The sequence below is a fragment of the Cyrtonyx montezumae genome, unplaced genomic scaffold (genome assembly GCF_038088225.1).
Source record: "Cyrtonyx montezumae isolate F1298 unplaced genomic scaffold, pur_monq_1.0 scaffold_13, whole genome shotgun sequence".
Taxonomy (NCBI): Eukaryota; Metazoa; Chordata; class Aves; order Galliformes; family Odontophoridae; genus Cyrtonyx; species Cyrtonyx montezumae.
Window position 1 is genome coordinate 31,411,653 of NW_027071859.1, and position 18,380 is coordinate 31,430,032.

An 18,380-nucleotide genomic window follows, 5' to 3' on the forward strand; every position below is an offset into this window, starting at 1 on the left:
TGCTTTCACAGCACTTGGGAAAAGAGATGAAGACTTTAAAAATGCTGTACTAGTCACAAATCCACAAAGTAAATGACACACAGAGCAGCATACCCACCTTGCACTGCATGGCTCCCCCGTGTCTTCTCCCACAACTTAGACAGACAGAGCCAGCTTGTCTTCACAGGCGTAAATCCCCTTCAGACACCCATGAGAGTCTGACAAGGGCTAATTCAAGTGTGTAGGGGGAAGACAGATAACATACCCACACAACTAATCTGGCAGCCCAACTCCTGATCTGCACTGCTCTTCTGATTATTGCCTGCCAGGATCAAATGCTCACTGCATCCATTACAACCTCCTCTTTTTTCTATCCCAGTTTAGGAAATCATCTCTAATTATATGAACATTAATACATGTACTCAAGTATCATTACAGCTGCCTAAATAGGGCTGGAGGTGGTTATCGTTGTACCCAAGCAGCTGTGTGGAGGTGTTGTGATGATGTGCAATAGCTGGGTACATAAATTCAGCCTGAAGGTAGAGAGAGCAAGGTAACATAAGAACTGAAAGTAGTCTTTCAATCCAGCAAATAAAGAAGCCTAACTTCACTCTAAAAAGAAACTAAAATGAAATAAAATAATCTATAAAATTAAAAAAGCAGAAGAGGAATCATCTGTGTGAAGCAGAAATTAAGATTCTGTGCAACGTGAATCATTGCTCGTGTAAGCACTACTAAAGAACTACTTAAGGCTTATATAGTCTCAAGATTAAAATCTGAAAAACTTCAGAGGCCTATGTTTATCTCAATTTATTTCAGCTATCCCAAAGTCCAATGCTCAGCGTCAGCATGCAGCTGGGCTACACAGTGAGGCAGAAACCTCCAGGAGAAATCCTGAACCAGGGCAAGGATTTCTACCTGTGGACACTGTAGTTGCAATTGGAACACATTTCCCATTACAATACACTCTCTGATACCTGCACACATCCAGAATGTCTTCCCCAGTGTGCAGTTTATTACCAGTCATTTTATTCCCATAGAAGTCAAGCACACTCAATTCCTTTCCAGTGTAACGCTTGCAAAAATTTCAACCCAGCTCTACATTCATGGGGAATCAGGTGGAATTCTTCTCCCGCTTCCTTTTTGCCCTAAAACAGATAAACACTGGCATGAGAGAAGGCAGATTATTATTATATAGTCCACCACTTTGCCACTGAACTGAGTAATTGAGGGAGGCCTTGCCTGAAGGCTGACTTTGTATCTTTAATCAAGAATAGAGGTCAACGGTGAAAACCTGAAGTTCCTATTTTTCCAGAGCATGTAATTTATCTCATAATTTAATCAAGACTAACACACTGCTTTATCTTACCCTACCATTTGTCATAAAAAGGCCAAATTTCCCTTAGGATTTGGGTGACTGAAGACTGTCAGAGCCTCAGGAGATTCTCAAAACCATCTAAACGCTTTTGAAAATACCACCAAATATGTTCAGGCTTGTAAATGTCCTTTCAAAATAGGCCTAAACCATTAATGCCTAAAAGTAAAGCCAGAGATGGTTAGTCACACTGTACCAAATCAGCAAAGAAATAAATGTAAAATGAATAAATGAAAGGAAGGAACAGAAATTAGGGCTGAAGCCAAAATAGTAACCAACAAGAGTGCTTAAAGGAGAAAGGAAATCAAATTTATCCCTTTGTCAGACAAAATCACAAACTTGCTGTCACTCCCTGTAATTACCTCCATAGATCCAGTCCTTCCTGTCTGTTTCCAGACAGAGAACCAGAAGTCCTATGCCATCTTCTCACACTGCTCTCAGGGGCAAAGGGACAAGAAAACTGCTGTGTTTGGCTATGTTATGAAGATGTCTGCAAGGATGGGCCACATCTTCAACATTATTGTTTAGTGTATGCTTTTGGAGCCACACTGGTCAGGAAGGCCAGGGCCACAATTACAGCTGTACTCTCATTTTAGCTATGTTGCAGTTAATTGGAAGATGTTATGCAGATTTCAAGGAGGTAACTGAAAATGCTAGGAGGTAGCACAGTGCCTGATAATGCTTGAGGAACTTGGTCTTTTCTTCCAGGGCCCATCTTGCTATAATGTCAATGAGTTGTACCATGACGTGTTGTGGTCAAATGCAAGGCATCAGCAATCACAGCTTTCACTCTGAAATCCAAGTTGCCCCTCTGAAGCCTAAGGAACCCTCATTAACAGTCTCACAGCTGACAAGAACAGTCCTTCAGTAAAACAAGTAACATGTAATCTGCTCATGCTCCTGGTCTCTGTGGACATGTAGGACTACAAATGAAGTGTGAAGGCACAAGAGAATCCATTGGGAAGGCAGTGTAACTGTAAAGGAGACTGCATTTCTATATTTCAATTCTTAATTCCAAACCAGAAATAAACTTACTCTGGGATCCCCTGCAAAGACTGCATGAAGCAAAGTCAGGAAAGTCTGCAAAAACAATTTGGGCATACTGACGCAAAGAAGAAACAGTGGGCAAAAGGCTATGAAAAAATTGTTTGCACATTATTGAAATGGCTTTTGTCATTTTTGCCTAGAAGAGCCATGCTTCCAAGATAGGTGATGACTAAGGTTCAGCTCCAGAGTGTATCTGTGTGAAAATCAAAACCAAAGGTTTATGTCTGGCTGCTTTACTGGTATTTTACATAGACAACTCTCTACCTCAGGCAGATGCTTATTAAGATTCTCTCACCTGTATCTTTTGTGTCACCTAGACATTTCTCCCAGATAGAGAGGACTGTGATTTTGAGTACCAAATTTCCTAGATATTACCTTTAGTCTGCACAAATCACTGCACTTATCACTAGGTGTTGTATATCCAGGATATCTTGAACCTACAGCACTTGGAGTTGATTTTCAGCTCTTTTGCAGACCAACAGTGCATCTCTGTATCCTTCCCACACCCACTGGAACATGTGAAAATCACATTTCACATAGAAGATGTGTCAGAATCCCCTTTTCCCAACATGTAAATACACCAGAATTCCAAGAATTAGCTTCTATTTGTAATTCTCTAGTTACCAAGGATGAAGAAATTGTATTGAGTTGCACAAAGAACATAGGAAATACTGAAATTTATCAAAGACAAACTTTATTATTTTTCTCTCTGGTCTACATAGCAGCACTTAGAAAAACAATGAGCCAATATTTCTTTGATATATGTTTTATAATTAAGCAGAATCTTACTTCAAAAGTCATATTTCTATAAAAGGTCTGATTATCAACTCAACTGAGTAGTATGTTTGCATGTAATATATGGCTACCTTTACCTCAGCCAATCTGAACTACCTCAGTTATCTAATCTGGCAAATGTTCCTTTCATTAACAGACACAAAAAACACTGTAAGTGAATACATGTTATCAAAGACGTCCAAATGCCTTTCTGCCTCTGTCACACTAAAACCTTTTAATGTAGCCAGGGGCCTTGTAAACCATGGGAATAACCAAATTCTTGTTTCAAAAAAATTAGTACTCTAAAATTAAAAAATATATAGTTTTAGTAATGCTACTTTTAAATTATTTGTGAAAACAGAAAATCTTAGAGAAGATAGTTTTTAAAATTTTAACCAAAGAAATACTAGTACACATAAAAAATGTTTTGATTAGTTAGCAATCTCTCTCATTCAGCATAAGGACTTGGATGAGGTTTAAGTGTCTTCTGGTATGGCTGGATTTTGGTTAATTCTGTCTTCTGGTATGGCTGGATTTTGGTTAATTCTAAGGGTGTCGAGGCATGGAGAAAGTATTGAGTATGGAGAAACTGTGGCTGCCCCATCCCTGGAAATGTCCAAGGCCACATTGGATGGTACTCCAAGCAACCTAGCCCAGTGAGAGATGTCTTTGTCCATGGCAAGGGGTTGGAACTAGATGATCGTTAAATGTCCCTTTCAACTCAGGCCATTCAGCAGCATTTTAATCTTGAGTATGAGAGAGTTCCAAGCACAGAATACAAATATAAAACACTCTGCAGTGGGGAATGAATGTACAACTGTTTGCCCTCATCCACAGCCTTCCTGGGGCAGGCAATACCAATAAAGTGGAGGCATCATAATCTAAGACCTGCTAGACTAGACTGTTTCTCCACATCCAGTTTGTAGGCCAAGAAGGCCAAGCTGTTCTTTATGCCACCAAGCTGTGAATAAAAGACTGGATTTTAAGTTTCATTGGATCCTCTACTTCCAACTCACAATTTCACCTCAAAGATCTGTGGGGAGGAAGTAAGACAACAAAGGGTTTTTTCCCCCATGAAAATTTGCTGTTGGTTATGTGTAGATGAGTTTTTTCACATCTCACTGAAGCCAGTTCACAGGCTTTACAGCAAGATAAGTCAGAAGCTATTAGAGAAGGTACCAAGAGAGTCACTAACGGTGATATTCCCAGAAATTTCAAGTGAACATATTGAATCGTGGGTTTTGCTGTTATGAAGTCGTCAGAAGAAAAAAGAAATAATAATGGCATATATGTCCAGACACGAGAACACAATTAAATACTGCTTAAGCAAAACACTCTTCAGACCTCTAGTTTCACACAAAATGGACTTCTTAAGAGCTCACTTAAAGAAAAGGATTCTGAAATGTCTGTAGAAGACATTTTTTATACTTATTCTCAGTCAGACTCTCCAACATGTTGCCTGAGCTGGCTAATATGGGGAATACATGTTACTAATATTCTATGGACAAATTTGATAGATCTGGTGCTATTTCGACTTCCAGCTCACAGCCATTAGTAAAGGCTTTGCTGCACAGACCCATACTGCTAACTTGGATCCATGGAAAACTGTTACGAAATGAAGCATCACCTGTATTGCATCTCCAGAAGTTCTGCATAAACAGGAACAGTTTCTCTCTTTGTCTTCTTCCAATACATTGATGACTTTTCTGTGCGTGTGTAACCAGATCTGCATGAAATGATGGGTAGAAGCAGCCTGGAGAAATGGGGGGAAAAACAGCTTTTATTCTCTCGCATAAAATGTCAAAACATGGATCAGACTGGCTGAACATCCAGAAATTCTTTCCATCCCATCCTTGGATTTGCCAGCCGTTCTAGGATGTCTTTTTTAAAAAATGAAGACAACTTACGAAATTGTCTAGCTTGAGTAAAGACAGATATTGTTTCCAATAGAAGGGGTGAGTTTATTTTGGAGTTTTAAATTATCTGTTTTTAATGTCTTATATTCAGGGATTGCTTTTCATTCCAAAATAGTCAAAGATGCTTTATATCATACAAAACAGTCCCTAAAAAGTGTCTTCTTTGTTTATTTAAATGAGACATTATCTTATTCTTAACATTTAATATAATTCTTTTGGTGGTCAATAGATCTTGTCCAAGTTGCTGATCATGTAAAATTCCAAAATATTCAAAAAGAAGCCAGAAACAGTGCAAGAATTAATAAACAAAATATGACTGCCCAGCTTTATGGCAAAGCAAAGTGCCCATCTGAGTACTTCTTTTTCTTATGTAAACAAAAGGAGGGGAAAAAAATGAAAGTTGATTATCCTCACCAAAAACGACTGGTGGAATTGCAACTTTTATCATAAATGGTTCTTCAGTGAGGAAACTGAGAGGGGGAAGAATAAACGATTGTGAATTTTCAAAGATTTACCAGATCAACCCTCTTCAGGATTTCTTCTGTTGTTGCTGTAATCATTAAAAACTAGTAATTATGATTACTTACTTGATGTTGTGTGTAGCAGCTACAGAAAGCTACAACAAAATTTTGTCAGGAGTTTTCTGTGACTTCTTTGTATCTGCATTCTGCAACACTTAAGTAATAATCATGAGATCATTTGGAGAGTCCACACTGCATATGCTTAGCAAATATGAAGCTTGAATGGTTAGAAATGGCCAGCAAGAATAAAAAAATGCTGTATATATACACACTGCACATACATGCTATGCTGAATGCACAAAATATATGTGTCATCTGGAGAAGTCATAGATGGAAAGCGTTTGTGTGCTGAAATGGCCATAAAATAGGAAATCTGACATTATTTTTCCTACCTTTGGCAGGGGAGTTTGTCAATGTGTCTTTTGTTGAGAATGTTTTAGTGTTGAGAAGACATCCTAGATTTGAGGCCCTCAGCTTCATAAAGTTTCCACCTCTCAGAGAGAGCAGCCATTCTTTTGGGCCCAGCTGTGACCCAGAGCAAAGCATAGTCTTTTGGAGCAGTCTACCAAATGCTCAATAGCTGAAATCCTCTTGAATAAACCAAGCCTATCCTTTATCTTCAGCTTACTGGCAAGCAGGAGAAAACGTCTCCCACCTCTTTACCAACCTAGCCAGGGACTTTGGGCAAGGACAGATGGCTCAGCTGGATTACTGCTGTGAGACAATAGTAGCTGGAGAATGAGCAATCCTCATGAAGGGAGTACAGGAAAGAACCAGTGTCACAAATCTAATGCTTTTAGAGTCTCTAGAGTAGGAGAATGGCTAATACAAATTTATTTGTTAGGTTATTCATGTGGGTCTATAACAACCTTCTTCTGCAACAGGAAATGTAGTGCGTGTAGATGTAGATAGTAAATGGAGTATCATACAGTGCATTATTTTTTGTTATCCACTGAATCCTCAGTTGCAGTCTGGGGCCTGAGAATAGTAAGTCATCCACATGAATGAAACAGTATCTGTTCTTATTCAGTTCCTCCCAAGGGTACATACCAAGTAGCTTCTTCAACAAGACTACTTTCTGTCAGAAGACAGATTTACAAAGGAAAGATTTACCTCAAATGACCTTCGACTGAAGATGTAACCCCCTATCTCCTGCCCATCAGCTTTGTAGCAGCAGATTTCTATATGAGTAATCAAGCTGAGATCCAGCTGCTGACACCTATAGAGAATGACACCAGGTCATTACAGGACACCATTTTGTGCATACAGACTGACTAACTTGAGTACTTGAAATAAGCTTACATTTCTAAGGTTTAGTATTACCAACTTTTTCATAGGAAAGGTGATATTTCAACTGGCAATTTTCAATTGCAAATAAAATATTACAGCTGGAAAAATATACATACTGGAATTCACAAAATTCCCGTGAAAACAAGAGAGGAAGTCTTCTCCTAATTTGAAGTTGTATGTGGAAAAGACATTAGATATTGTCATAATCTGAAATGAAGCCCGATATCTTTACCCTGTGATTAATGTGGAAAAAACAGTGACTAACGGGTAAAAATAATGTCTATACGAGCACTCTTCAGCTTTTTATTTCAGCTTCTCAGATTGTGGAACTTTAGGTACCCAAGTAGAGCACATATCTGGAAAATCCAGCCTAAAAATGCTACTGTTTAAAGAGAATATCCTAGGGAAACATATGAAGCCTGCTTTCTCATTTTATTTTATTTTTTCTTTCTACCTTTCTTCCTGGCATGATTGCAAGGTTAGTGAGATTATAAAGAAAGTGAGCATAGCCAGGATAATTCCTAGATAAAGATCCAGACTTTGAGATGACAAGTACAATCCAAACCTCCCTCAGTCAATCTATGAGGCAGGTGATGGTCAAATGTCTCACTCAATGAATAGCAGGAAGAAAGTCCACAGATTCATATAATGCTCTGACTGTACACCCTAAGAAATCTCAGAAGAAATGCAAGACATTCTGACCTTATGTAAGGGAGTATGTGCTCTGCAGGGCACGAGCATCACAAATAAGACCTAGAGTCCAATTAGAAATCCATCAGACAAAACCAATTGACTTCAACAGGTTGTGTCCTGTGGACTGTGACAACTCTTAGTTAGCAACAGTAGTGAAATTAAATGCATACTTCTCCAGGATCTAGAAGTACACAAAAATATTGTGGCAACCAAACAGAAACAATTCTGCCCAAAATACAGTGAGATCTGGATTGCAAGGGTGCTTGCAATTTCTCTCTCACAATAGAAACTGTGGGCATCTTGGAGAGGCTGAAATTACTAAGAGTCTGCACATAATTGTGCCCTGGAACACTAGAGGCCAAACATTAATGTAGAAGAAGTGGAAGAAGCCAAAGGCACTGTGCTTTTACCACAACTGGTTTTAATTGCTCCAACTACAAAACAAGGAAAAAAAAAACAGGTCCTGCTGAGGCCAATGGTAAATCATTGGGTTTGGCCCCTCAGATCTACTTTTCTTACCAGTTACTTCTCCCTGCTTTCCAGAAAATGGGCACTCCTTTTAGCAACATTCTAATTCCTCATCAACATGATACTGTTACTTGTCATATCTAGACAATTCTACAATCTTGTATGGTACAATTTACAGCATCAAATGTTAGCTTCAGTGTTACATTCAGTTTTGTGTTGATTATCTTTCAGATATCTCACTGCTTGTATTTACAGCTTAGTTTGTTTTTCACACTTCTCTTTGTTACGTGACACATGGCCATTATCAGCTGTATCACACTTCCTACTAGGCTAACAGGATGGGAACATGACCAGTTCAGGTAAAATACAAACTGCCATTCACTAACAGAAGCAATGGAAAGTGGACATTGGAAGACAGTCTCCATCAATCCTGTTAGAAAAGGAACAAGACTATGGATAATAAAGGGATTCTGCAGACTGACAGTATTAAAAGTACTGACACACCTTCCATCCCCAGAAACAGCTTGAAAAGCTTTTCACCACTTAATCTACTCCCCATCCCAACATGCTACCCCAGGGTTGGATATTTACAACAATGGGTTTTTGGGCTCTGTGTGAGGAGGACCTGAGCTGCGTGGACACTGCACCAGCTACTCACAGCAGCACAAGGAGACAATCTTGTTTTCATGGGCTTTGCACAGTCAGCAGCAATGCACAGGAAGGGTCCAAAGCTTTATTAACTTTCCTGACAAAATTTCAGTTTTCTCAATACATATTAGGGAGGAAGACAGGAGCTCAGGAAGGAGAAAGAGGAGATAAACCCAGAGGAAGACATCAGAACAGCATTGTACAGTAAACAATGTTCACCCAGGAATGGAGGGCTCTGTGACATGATGGGCTTTTGCTGGGAAACTAGAGCTCTCTACATGGTCTTTGTGACAGCAGGGCTCTGACAGTAGTCACCATTTAGAGGGTAGTTGCCAAAAATCAGACATCAGAAAAGAAACATAGGAAGTGCCCACTGGGGAAAGAAATCTCCATGCCTTTCACAAGAAGTTAATAAATGTAGGAGAGAAAAACCTGAAGATGCAGGAGTGGCTGTGAAAACCAACTTTCTCTTAGAGCAACAGTGCCAGATTATTCATGTGGTTTTCCTATTTGTGTGTTGGTGTTTTGGTTTTTTTTTCTTATAAATAGATAATTAAGTGCTTATGAATGAAAGGTAGACTGGAAAAAAAAAATCAATTTGACACAAAAAATTGAGTTTTGGTGCCAAAATGCTTGGATTTAGTTTACAAGGAGAAAAGTACTTTTCAAGCAGGCATCCTACTGAAAAAAAAAAAAAAAAGCCACTGAAGATTAAGGAGGAAATAAACAGGATTAATATATGAAGAGTAAAAACTGAGGAAGTTTGGGGCATAAGAGATTAATAAGGATTATAAACTTGCTCTTGCTTTGACCAAGACAAATGAGCCAAACTGTACTTTCTGTAAATGGAAAGCACCAGAATAGCAAAGAAACTTCCCAAGAGTTTTCACTCATAGCCCTCCCGGGACTTTCCCCTCAGAAACCTAGATATCCAGACAAGCTGCTGAATCTGCAGATTTTTGCGATGAATGGGGAAAGTGCCTGCATACAGCTTCATTGGCACATGCTTCCCTCCTTTGAGCATGAGACAATCAGTACAGATGACTTGGTTTTGTGCAGAAGCCACTGAACTGCCAGCGTATAGGCTTTCACTAAGCGGTCTTTGGAATCACATGATTAAAAACAGGGAATTAAAGCTTAAAATGCATTATCCAGTTTTTATGTGCATTCAGCCACAAGCACACACACATACACAAACATGTATGCTCTCAAGCAGACCAGAAAAATTTGCCATTTCAAAACAAATTTACCACATGGCTTCAGATAAATATTTGGATGTTGAAATGTCAAAATACTCAATAGAACTATAATGGTGGGAAACACTTTTTATTTCTACATTTGCTTCATGTTTAAAAAAAAATGTTGAAGTACATTTAAAATAATTACCTCTACTTCAGATAGAATAAACTATCTCAAACAAAACTAAAACAAAATTAGCAGTGTAATTATAATGAAATCCTCAGTTTCAGTACTATTTCCCCCCCCCCCCATCACTAACCCCCCCTTTTCATTTTCAAGTGTGTTCATCCAAACCAGTTCCTTTTCCCATCCACTTCTACATGTTTTGTCCAGAATCCAAAAAGGCTTTTGTGGCTGAGCTCTAGACCTATCCATCTCTATCTCCCCCTGACTGTACAACCCTAGGCTCTGCAGCATGGCAGGCTATCTCTGCTTCCCTTGGTCACTGTCTTTCCCTGCATGTTAGGGTACATTCCAATTCTTTTGAAGGCCCTAGCTGGATGCCACAGGGGGAGGTCAGATACTCAGGTTGCTCTGGTCACTGTATCTGAAAGAAAGGGGAGCTCCTCCCTGGGCTATTCAAGAGCTGAAAAATGAGGACAGCTGCTAGAGTGCAGGGTGGGCCAGGCATGAAGGAGTGGAGTTTGAGGGAGAAAAAGGAGCTATTTCAGAAATCACCAAGAAGAACGTGGAAAACAAACCGCTAGATGGACGGCTGTCCCTGGGACTACACCTGACACGATCTAGGGCATGGTTGCTGAACTGAAAACACCAAGATAAAGCTACAGAGCATCCTGGGTATCTGCAAGAACATGGAACAAAGAGGAGATGTGATGCAACCTTTGATTTTCTCAGTCCCTGACCTTATCCTTAGAACACGTCCTAGTTTCCCTTCAGTGCAGGTTTTGGAATTTCAAAGACCATCACAAATTTCTGATATATACATTACAACAGAAGAGCCCGGGCAGGCTTATTAAAATCCCTGGCCACCTTATGTCTCATCACTAACAGTGTATAGAGTTCCATATCCCATACTTCCACCAAGTAACAAACAATTTCTTCCTACAGCTCTACTGAAATTCAGCTCTCCTTTGTAAGCAAAAGGTTGGCATAACTCAGCTCTATTGTAAGTAAGGTTTCATAATTTATTTTCCCCAGTGCATGTCTAGCATGTTAGTTGTGCAACAAAGATACTGAACAGGTCAAGGCCAGCCACATGGTCTCCTTTTGCCTGGACACGCTCACTCAAGGCACTGCTTGCAAGTGTTCTGCTAAGGCTGTTGGCACCAAGGATGGATTCTGCCCACATAGCATGGGGGTCTCAGAAGAAAATAACCAATCAACCAACTGATCTGTACTGCAGACATCCTTCAGACCAAAAGGAATGATAGACAACATCCCCCAGCCTGCACAATTTTCACTCTCATCTGTTCACAAAAAGAAAGTAGAAATGACACCGATTCTATGAAACAGAGGAAAGAATCTGAACCAAACCCTATTCCTGTCCTTTGGGGAAGTCAGTTCACACCAGTGTGAGAAGGACATTGTGGTGAACTAGCCACGTTACTGATTAGCAAAGCAGTTGCTTCCCAGAAAATTAGTGGGTTTTGGTTAGATTTGCCAATTCTTGTTTTTACTATGTTTAGAAGAAAACTAGATCTTGGTGCAAACTAACTATATACAACCCCAGTCTTCATAAATTTGAATGTTTCTGATTACTGCATAATCAAAGTAAGCAACTTCTGAAACACTTTTTGAAAAAGTTATCATTCTGGCCTTTCCTGGCATGTTATTTAAACTACACCTACCAAATGGATTCATTTAGAAATACATATGTCTTTCAGAAAGTAAATAAAGTTCTTATTTGAATATGTTCCTATATTTGTTGCCAAGATCTCAGGAAAAAATATCCACTAACGTTTATCACATCGGAGACATAAGCCAAACTTTTGCCAGTGCATTCACTACATTACACATTATAATTCCCCTTCAACGTCCAAAATATCTCACAGAAGTACCTCATATTAACCAACAATCATATTGTGAAGACTTGTAGTTTGCATGAAGGAGATCACCACAGTCCAGAGACCTTCCTGCTAGCAAGATGAGAGAGCCTGGTGGGGAGGCAGAATGAGGTACTCCAACTGTAATTCTGACTTTCCTGCCTTTTGTGGGTCAGAACCACATGTGGACTCACCCAGCCTCTGATGGATGATTTACAGCCAAGTTTTAAACCCTGAGAATAGGCAAAGAAGATGGAAACATAGACTGCCCAGTAACCACAGCACATGGCTCTTGTGGGCACCACTACAGTCACAGGCCTACAGCTGAGTTTCAAATTATTTTATTGAATTACAGAAAGAGCTGTAATTAGGCTCAACCTCATCATATACAGTGGTTTGCTGCCATTAAACCCACTTTCTGACAACTTTTGTCTATGAACTGCTTAGTATATCAAGATTTTTCTGAATGTTGCAATTTGATATATTAAGGAGGTAATACAGTTTGAGTAAGACTGCATGTCCCAGGATAATGATTTCCTGCTGTCAGTTTAGGGCTGAGGCTCTTTGGTTTGTGTCATATGCATTTTAACTAGTGGAGGGAGGAGTTAGACCTTGCTTGTTAAGAAAATCCCTGAGTCTGAAGCATTTTTCTGGTAGATAGCCTAATGGGAAAAAAAAATAATAATAATAATGAAAAAGAAATTTGGTAATACCTTCATAGAAATAAAAAAATCAATAAACCCTGCCAGAACACCCACTCACTTTTGGGAAGCTCAGCTTCAAGAGGTACAGTGTTTGTGCTCTGTTTCTTCGGTATGTTTGTAATTCACGGCTCTGAAGTCATACAATACTGCTGTTACTCAACAGTTGTTTCATTTCATCTCCTGAAGCAACTGCTATTCAATAGAGAAGAAAAAAATGTATCTGTTTCAGCACTGACTATATGGAAACAGGGCTGATTTCAGACCTCAGTGATACAGACACGTTCCATCAAGAACACGGCTTTTAAAAAAAGCAAATTATTTCAGCCATTAATGAAGGCAAGATGAGATTTTGATACAACATTCTTAGCAAGTGAAGAAGAAATCAATAGTGTTTATATAGATTTCTTACAGGTCTACCTGGTGGGTGATGCAGAAGAATGGGGATGTTCACTGTGTACCACAAGGGAATTTTATGTGGGGAGAGTGCCCTCAGTAATTCTATGTATGTATATATGTATGTTGTATGTGTTTATATTTAATGCTTTTTAATCATTGTTTCTGTATATATATATAAGACATATAATATTATTATATTATATATATATGATGTAATGATGTTGAATAAGGGGTGGAATGTTATGGTTTTATGATTTTTGTTGTATTATTGATATTCCACATCATAACATCATGTGGTGTATTGGGAGTCAATGAGTCAATGCTCCAGCTCCGTGGATCATTGATAGTTTTGGGTGCACCTGTCTCAGAAGAGAAGAACTACATTCCCCAGAGGACTTTGTGATGCTTTGCATTTTATGTATTTACACTCAGAGGGAAATATAAAAACTGTCTGTGGTCACGAGACACTCTCTTTCCTTTGGGATGGACTCAGCAGTGGGTGCTCGCTGCCGCCCACCTTCAGCGTTAGCATAAGGCCTTCGGTTTATCGGACACCCTCTCGCTCATTTTATTTGATTTATTAGCTTTAATTCCAATTATATTGTGTTATTTTGCTTTCCGATATCTTATTTAGTAAATTAGCTTTCCTCCTAGGATTTTTGCAGCTGTTTTATTTCTAGGCCCATCTCCTCTTTCCCTTTTCCCCTTCCTGGGCCATGGGTCCCCCACACCAATCGTCACAGAACTGGGCCGAACCTGCCCATAAACCGTTGACATTTCTTACAGAAATCAATAGTATTTCATAAAAACTGACTCCTTCAGAAACATTTTTTTTTTTTTGTAATGTGTGTTCCATTTCTTAGAGAAGTAAGGGCTTACTTTAAGCAAATAAGTTGACTTACAGTGAGGAATGTAAAGAAAAAGACAGAGCATGTTGAAATCCCCATATGGAGAAATTCCCCATATGGAAAGGGACTTGCACACAGCTGTTTGCACAGTGCCTGGTACAATGGGTCCTAACCTGGCTATGCTCTTTAGTTGCTATTGCAGTGCAAACATTCAATAACAAAGAAGTAGCAAGTAGTGCTAGGGTCAAGCGCAGCTACCGAATCTGCACTGTGTGCTCCCTGCTTGCCTCTACAAGCACTGGGGTGGATGCAGCAAAACTCTCCTGCTGGTCCCAGCAGCTTTAGCTCAGGAGCCTGTTGCACCCATAATTCCATCAGATAATTCCCATAATTCCTGGATGTTCTTATTGCTGTGGGAAGGTATTTTTGAGAGGACAGAACACTTTCACCCAATATGAAAGGCTTGGAGCTTGAAAAGCAAGCTTTAGGCAGTGCAGAGTATCTGTTGGACACCTTTCTGCTTCTTATACAAGATATCCTCTGATCATAGAGGATTCATTTGAAACAATACTTACACATGTATCGGTCAGTAACGAGTATTGTAACTAACTAAAATATGAGGAATAGATCAAGAGACCTGCAGCAGTCATTGTAACTACTCCAAAATCTCCAGAAAAAAATGAATATACCCTGATCAGTGTTAAGCCTCTCCAATACTATGAAGGTTTGTCAGTAGTTTCTCTTCAGTACCCAAAGCCCTTTTTCCTCTCTTCGTAGGAGAAGAAGCCACCACTGGAGTAGCCACCAGTCCAGGCCTGCAAATGAGCTGTCTTTATACAAATGACAGTAATGACACAATCCAAGGCAGATGCTGTATTCTTCTTTCAGATATAAAATAAAGATATTCTCCCTGGAGTCAGAGAATGGCACGAGACAACTGACATCTCTAAGACCATGGAGACAAATATGGGGTTGTCTCTGTTTTGGATGAAATTTGAAGTTTCAAGTTCATGGAATTAACTTGATTTTTGTATAAATTTAAGCAATGTGACAGACATGAAGACGCATGCTGACTGCAAGAAAGCAGACGCGACTCCCCATGTTCCTGGTACACAGGACAAATGTCTCTGCAAATTCCCACAGGGGACTGTAGTTCAACTCACACAGGCACAGAATGAATCTGGCAGATGAGAAAACCCAGCCTTGAATAATTGACATCACTGGTGGCAGAGGGCTGGGAAGAAATGAAAAGCATGTCGGAAAGCTAAAAAAATAAAAAATAAATGTGCAATTCAGTTTTACAGTTCCATAAAAAAAGGCAAGAGAGCATTTCACAGCTGGCAAGAAGGAAGGCCCAAGCTCTTAAGTTTCACTTCCACCACTGGCTGACATTTATGGTATTATTTATAAACAGCCTTTATGAAAATCAGTCAAGTTGTAGTTCACATCACTATCACAAAGCAGAGCATTATCCACTGTTTTCCATATGAAAAAAGCACGGGGTGAAGAGAATGAAACATATATGCTTTTCCAGTGTGTACTTCAGCCCAAAGCCAAGTGTTTGCTTTGCAGAGCATGAAAACCTCCTACAATCCAGAGAAAATCTTCAAAGCTGAGAGCTCTCCTCTCTTCTAGTTTGTATATAGATATTTTTAATAAGTACCTTGCAGTGTACTACTTCCCTCAAAAATTGTAATTGTTAATCTGCTAAAGCTTTAATTCATCTAACTGTTACACTGCACTTCTTGAGATGACTGAGGAACTGCTTGTACAAACTTGCATGCATAACTCCCCATGTCATGAGGAAGTTGAAAACTTCATTTCAAATATGTCTGAATAACAATTTGCAGGACACCCAGGAGCCGTACCTACAGGTGTATGTTCCACAACTGTTACTGAATCTCAGCTAACACACCATCTAGCATGGATGTTATTCTCTCAAATTCCAGGCAGCAGCTGAATTACTGCTAGACTGAAGAGCACGTGCTGCTGGTCCCTCCACTTCTGGTGCAGCAATCAGAATGAAAAAGCAACATAGAAACACGCAAAGAACAGTAATATAGATGGAAGAGCGAGAGAAAACACTCAAGAACAAAAGGTTAAAAAAAAAAAACACTGTATTTTTACTTCTTTCTCAGAGAATGAGTTGAATTAAGAACAGTTGAAATCATAGAAAAATTACCTTGCAATTACTTTTCCAGGTCAGAAAGCACTGCAGGAACTCCGTGGATGCCTTGGTCTGAGGGAACGATTCGACCAAGGGAATTACAACGAAAGCGAAGGCCACACGGCTACTGCAGACACAGGAGTGCTCTTAAGTACTCCTTCGCTAATGAATATAAACAAGAGAAGACTGTGGCAGAGTCGTGTAAATCTCCATCAGTTGCCTCTGACTTCCTGTTGCAGGCACCTCTCATCACCTTTGTTCAAATGGCAGGAGAATAACTAGATGCCTTCAAAACATAATCATATTAAGCATCTACCTTTGCTTTAGTGTGATTTTAGAAAGGACTCAGTTCTGCACCTCGCATGGGAGAAGCTGAAGAGAAGAAGGCAGGCCTGTGTAGGTTTACAGATTGAGACTTCTACTTTCTTAAAGCTTTGGCCATCCTCTACTTTTCCATGCTCAGGAAGGCAAACTTAACCAGGAGAACAGTTCATCCAAAAGAATTGTCAACCTTCAAATCCAAAAGAAGAGTGAGCATGTTTAGGTCTACTACCCTCTTGAAAAGAAGAGATTTATGTCTATCAATCTGTTATAGGAATCTAAGGGATCTTTTAACCCCAAAGAATAACTGAGTTTTGTGCACAATATTTAGGTATGCATTTAGGATGAAGTTTTTCAGCAAAAACAACCAAAAAGGAAAACTTTCTGGTGTATACCTGCATTGCATATCCTCATGGAATAGCCCAGCATGAAATGTTGGAACTGCACATCCACAAAGCAATAATTCTGAGTAGCCGAAGGCTATAGTGGAGATGAGTCTGTTCCTCGTGTTTTAGTAGGCCTTTGAAGGGTTAGCATTTCTTGTCTAAAGGCACCGATTTTGATTTTGTCCTTCTCTCCTTAATGTAAGGATTAAATTCCCACACATAGTTGCTTTTAACATGCTTCTATAGAAGTTTAAGGTTTTCCTGCAAAAACACACTATCCGTAATCACAGAATGACAGAATGGACTGGGTTCAAATGGTCCTCTGGGTCCACCTGCTCCAATTTGTGCTCAAGCAGGGACACCTGGAGCAGGTTGTCAAGAAATATGTTGAGGCAGCTTTTGTAGATTTCCAAGGGGGGATGCCACTATCCCAGTGCAATGGCTCATAGCTATAGACTGTGCTCTATCTAAGAACGTGAAGCAATTTGCATTGAATTCTACTAAAAATAAGTAATATAACGGGAGGAAGTTGTGGCAGTTTCAGGAAGGTATGACTAGATCCACACAGACACTTGGGAACAAAGCGTATGCGGCTGTGCTATGAAAATCTCAGCAGAGGTTTCATGGGGGTTTCCCAAGAGCAGGTTTATAATACTGAATTCAGTACTATCTACTTATTGCCTTTCAGGGATTCCACATACATTGACTAGAGTATGCAGGGTTGATTTAGACTACGCTCATTTTCATTCCTGGGCAAAGAGGTTCCTGGGGATTTTTCTTTTTTAGAAGCAATAAAATAAAAACATGCTGCTGCAGCCAAGGAAAAACTGCAGACTGCTGCTTATCTTTCAAAGTGACAGCTTCTCTGATTGTGTTCATCTTAGCAGAGCACAAAGATTTGAGCCTTTTCTCAGCTCCTAATTTAATCTATTAACATGGTCTCCCGTTGATGTGGCTGGTCAGGTGACTTAGGGTCTCACACCTTCATTTTGATTTCCCTCTTCTGCAGTCCTCAGTGCTCCTCCCTCAAAAAAATCCAGACTACTAAAGCACAGCATTCAGCTGGCTCTGCCCCATTGTATATCATATTCCTCCTGTTTGGAAAGGGGAGAGTCTCCACTTTCCCAATACTCAATTGGCATTCCTCTCCCCGTCTCCCCCCCCAAAAAAAAGCCATGGTGAAACTCCACAGGTAAGAGTATCCGTTTGGGCTTGGCTTTTGAGAGGCAAATGTCAAAAGACGTTTGGATTTAGACAGTTTCCAGTCCTCCAACTTCCACTTGCGTTTTCAGGCATTGCCAGACTGCCTAAAATACTTCAGAACTGAGCAAGCTAGCAGGAGGAAACACTGGGCCACATCCCCGTCTTTCCTGGCAGCACCATGGAAGGACAGGGCTGCAGGGATACCGAGCGCGTCCTCCTCCGGCTGCCCTCTCAAAGGAGGCACTGTGCGAGTGCCCAGTGCTGGGTGAGGGGGCTGCTCCTGCGCCTGGAAAAACGAGCAGTCTAGCAGCTTGTTTGTTTGTTTGTTTTTTCTAGGGGAATACAGGTTCACTCATCATTACAATAAGCACATTCAAGCGAGCACTTAGCTGGCGCTAAGTC